This window comes from Meleagris gallopavo, chromosome 13 (assembly GCF_000146605.3).
Source record: "Meleagris gallopavo isolate NT-WF06-2002-E0010 breed Aviagen turkey brand Nicholas breeding stock chromosome 13, Turkey_5.1, whole genome shotgun sequence".
Lineage (NCBI taxonomy): Eukaryota > Metazoa > Chordata > Aves > Galliformes > Phasianidae > Meleagris > Meleagris gallopavo.
The window spans coordinates 4,341,873-4,346,834 of NC_015023.2; positions in this window are offsets into that span (position 1 = coordinate 4,341,873).

Here is a 4,962-nt window from a genome sequence, read left to right on the forward strand (position 1 = left end):
TTTGAACAGACACTTTCATGTCAGATGCAGATTTTCTTCCAGAGAGTGACATACGTTTGCTGTTGGTATTAGACACTGTTGTATCAAAAATAGATTTTTTTTTTTCCTAACTTCCTTTAGTATAAGAATGATTTAACTTTCTGAATTAATTCTTGCAGAAACTTTGGATCTAATGCTGCGTGCTTTCCATGTGGAAGTGGCAGGCGTACTTCTGAAGGCAGAAGTGGATCATTGATCCTTAAAACGTTCTGCTGCTTCTCGTGGCATAGGCTGAAGGAGGTACCTGAATTTGAATTTGTCCTGCTAGGCTTGGACTACAGTCTCTTCTCATGTTTCATCTATTAAAAAACATTGCAAGATATGTTTCATAATTATGTGTATTCTGTGTAAGCTTAATTGCTCTTTAAGAAGTTAGCAATGGAAGATATTTTCTCCACTAGCAGTTTCTGTCAGATTTAACGGAGAAATGATGATAATGGAGATGCTCAGATGGAAATTGGGATGCTTAGAGATTTGTTTGTTAACCAGGTGGTACCATTTCCTTATAGAATCATTAAGGCTGGAAAAAAACTATAAGACCATCTAGTCCAAACATCCACCTACCAACAATATTGCCCACAAAACCCTAAATACTCCATCTACCTTTTCCTTTAATGCCTCCAGGGACAGTGACTTCACTGTTCCCCTGAGCAGCCTGCTCCAGTGCCCAGCCACTCTTTCTGAGTTTTTCCTAATCTCCAACCTGTCATCTGAGGGGGGAAAAAAAATGTTATCTGTGGTGCTACTGAAAACCATCCAGGTTTTTTCATCAGTAGATCACAAGGCATGTGGGAGTATCACCACTTAATAATGGGAAATGGACAACCTGTCCCAGTTCTGGATGTCCTCAGGTTTAGTGGTCTCTTGACTTTATCATTGTCTACCAGGGCATGCAGTCAGCCCTCAGTGCTCTGCCCAAGAGCCTCTGTCCTTGTTCCTAGCAACCATCAGATGTGTGTGGAGCGGGTGTCTCTCTGCCCACAGGGCTGGTCCAGGGCCAGAGGCTTTTCTGGATTGAAGTGTGTATGTGGGCATGGATGTATATGTGAGTATGAGTTTATAGTTGAGGGAGCAGACTGAAAAAGTAACAAAAGTTCCCATCTTGGGAATGTCATTCTGCCTGCTATTGTAAGGTGCCTGCAGAACTCTGCAGAACTTGTTGTAGGCACAATTATTTAAAGTTACCATACAATGCTAATCTTGCCTGTTGAAAAAATTTGTTCTTCTCTAGTTCTCCGGTGTGCTTCTCAGGATAGTCTGAAGGGGTTTCCATGGGGTTTGTTAACCAGCTTTAGCCTTCAGGGGGTCCTGGTGAGCACTTTGTGTTTGTTAGCGCTCCTTGTGCAATCTCTGTGCTTGCTGTATTTGAGCAGAAGGGGAGTGAGGCTTCCAAAACTCACCGGCTTTGCTCCCTGCTTGGTCGGCTGGTTTCTGTTGAGTAGAGTTGTAAGCACGGCAGTAAATTCCTTATGGTTGGTGGAGAGGTTCCTGTTGACTTGCATGCCCGTGGCCTGGTGATCCCACCATTAGCCTGATTTTCAGTGTTCTGAGAACTGCAGCTTCTGTTAATCAGTGGGATCTAAGTGTAATTAGCATTTATGAAGGGACCACTCAGACACGCTGCTGCCACAGCTTTCCAAGTCTGTTGATGGAATGGAAAGAGACCAAGAACCTCACCCTGTTCTCCGTCCCCGTCTGCCACCAGGAGATTAGAAGGCTAGTCCGAGCAAGATGGAAACGACATTCTGAATTTTAAGTATTTATCTGTGCACTTTTTTTTTATATCTTCTCCTTGCTTGGATATTTCGTCTTACCTTAAAAATATTTATTTGAAATTGTCAGTGATCAAAGGCTGAGAAACAACAGAGCTGGATATGATTTTTTTTTTTTTCTTTTGAGGAAATTGGAGTGTCAGGATAATTCTTGTGTATGCAAACTTTACGAGATGAAACCAATCCAAACATTACATCCTTAAGCTTCATCATAGAAGGTTAAAATGAATATATATATGACCACATTTAGCTGCTGTGAGAATTCAAAGATATCGGTATATCTCATTTTTAATTCAAATTAACTGATTTTTGCTTGATCATTTTATACACACATGCACACACACACACTCCCTCACAAGCACACGTCTGTGTACTGAATTGATAAAGAAAGAACTCTGGTTAAATAATCCACTTTTGTCTGACAACGGAATCAGTTATAGAGGTGCAAATATGCAGAAAGCTATTTGGAAATGCATCCTCGTAGTTGTCAGGTTTTATTATGCAGGAAGGTGTCATGTTTGTTACGAAGCTGAGTGCAGATGGCAGAGTGGAAGAAATGGATCACTAATTTTAACAATGATTAATGAACAGAGATGGAAAATGAATTACATTGGACTATCGGAGGCAAGAAATATTTTTGAGAAAATTTTGACTCATCTGCTGTGCTGTTCTCTGTAAATTATTTTCTGAAATTCTATATGTTGTCAACAGTTGACTGCATTTTCCATTACTGTCTATTTCTGTTCTTAAGTACTTCTGTGTTATTAGGGATACATAATTTCAAAATACCAATACATTCCTGATTACTTAGAGAAAATATATGTAACAATATGAATGTTCTAAAGGCTCTGGCCGCAAATGTCCTGTTTTGTAATACTTTCTCATTCGTCACTACTTTATCACTGCATTAGAAATATTTAGTTCAATTCTATTTTTTCTTTTAATGAAAGAGGTAGCTGCAGCAGAGGAATAATTCTGTGTTTAGAAAATAAGGAGAAACGTAGACGCAAAGTTAACAACAAAACACAGCCAAGTGGGTTAGTGTGGTTTTAAGCTTACAGTGCTGATTCCACCATTTGTGATTTCACAGTCTAACTGGGAAAAACATACACACAGCTGCTTTTTAAATTGCTGCCACCCACGTGCTTCCCTGTAGCTCAGTGGGTGCACGTCCTCCCCATGCTCCGCGGCTGCTCCGCACATCTCCGGCAGTGGGGGAGCAGGAGTCAGCCCCAGCTGAAATGCAGTGTTGTTGATCCTTGTCTTGCAACCAGTGCATCTCCCCAGCTAAGCAGGGCACCTCGCAGCTCTGCTGTGAGAGCTGGGGGACTCGCCTGTCGTCACGGGGAGATTAGTTCTGCTTGGATGAGCTGCGCTCGCACCCCATTCACTCCAATATTAAAATACATATTAAAATAGAAGAGAAATGCGGTGACTGAAACAGCATTAAATATTTCCATTGTTGGTTGTTCAGAGGTCCAGAAGTTGAGGTGCTGCATCTCTGCTGGTCTGGCTTTGCAGACTCCAGGGCTGGGAGGTCACCGGTGGTCTAGTTGTGGCCATTGGAAGGTGGAGTTATACTTGTCCTGTGTCTCTCAGGTGTCTGTGTTGTTTTGGTCATTGTCATGCTGGCAAACTTTGGTAATTCACTGGTGACGATGCTTAATTGCATTGCTAGCACTTCATACTACACATGAAGCACAGCTGAGACCTCTTCAACAGGTTTTGTTCCAGGCGGGGAAGTGTCCCTGTTCGTGCTTGATCTGAATTTGGCCTGTCATGTCCCATTAACCACGTGTGGTGACTATACTGCACACCACCATGGAGACCTCCTCCTGTTTCATGCTTTATGCTAACGTAGTTGCCTGTACTTTCTGGTGTTTAAGGATGTGATCCTTTTAGTCTTTTGAACAGCTCATTCAAGAAACCTCCTCGACTTCAGGGAGGCTGTGCGCAAAAAGAGCGCTTTGCAGGATTTGGTCTTAGGTCTCTGTTTCTGGAGAGTATCTATTTCTCTGTACGTGGAGTAATTCTAAAGATTGCTGGTTGTTGTGTGAAATAATGCTGCAATAATTCTTGGGATAGGTAAAATTATTAAATAATTCTGCAGAAAATAAGTAACTTCTGGGGAGAATGTGCAGTTTCAGGCCATGGTACGAGAAGGATCTCCTTAAGGAGGTGTCTTGGGCTTCTGAGCAAATAACAGTTCCGTGTCCATTGTATCATAGACCAGTGTTGGGCTCAGTCCTGTTGCTCAAAGCAAATGGCAGTTGTGGTTTTTAACTTCAGAAGTTGTAGGGGAAGTGATGCTTGGGAACTTCAGACTCAGGTTTCAGAAGCTTTAGTCATAAATGCAGGTATGTAAAATGCTTGTGAATGATTAACTCTAAGATGTGCTTATGTTTGTGCAAATACTTAAAAAATGCTCTTCGAAATACATCAGGAAAGATTCTTCTGTAGCATTTTGAGTCTTGGAATACATAAACTAACTCAGAGTCATCCAAACTTTATCATCAGTTTGCATCTGTGACCAAGATTTAAGATTTCTTCCCGATTCTGTTTCAAGATGTGCTGTAGTCTTGCTAGAAGCTGTTAAGAGAAAAATTTAAGTGACTCCATGAATGACTCTAAGTCTAGTATTTTGCATGTAATTATAGTCCTGATGGGAACATACTTTAGAAAAACAACTAGTGGAACAATACGAGTCCTGCTCAGGTTACCTAGCATATGCTAAACACTGAGAAAACATACACTGTGCTTTAGTGAACAAGGCAGGGAAATGCTCCTGGGAGCCAATTTAGAATGTGACTTAAGGCAAGCATGGCTTTTTGTGTCTGTTTCTTTTGGCAGACTACGAGTAGTAGAGAAGAGGTGGTGGCAGCTGAAGTTCTTTTTTTAAGTCTCAGAGGTGGCTGTGCTTGTATAGAGACCAGTCTGGACCTGGGTGAGGATAGATAGGTGCTAGCTGCGGACCTTGTCTTTGTTTTGAGAAATCAGCATTGCTCCTATGCTCCTTTCTTCCACTTGTTCTCACACGAGACATGGACAGAGGTACATCAGGCAGAAAGAGGCTTTGGCAAACCACTGCTGCTACTCCAGTAGAGCTATTTTGCACATCAGCAATGAAAAGTGGAAATGCTGCTGCTTTTTT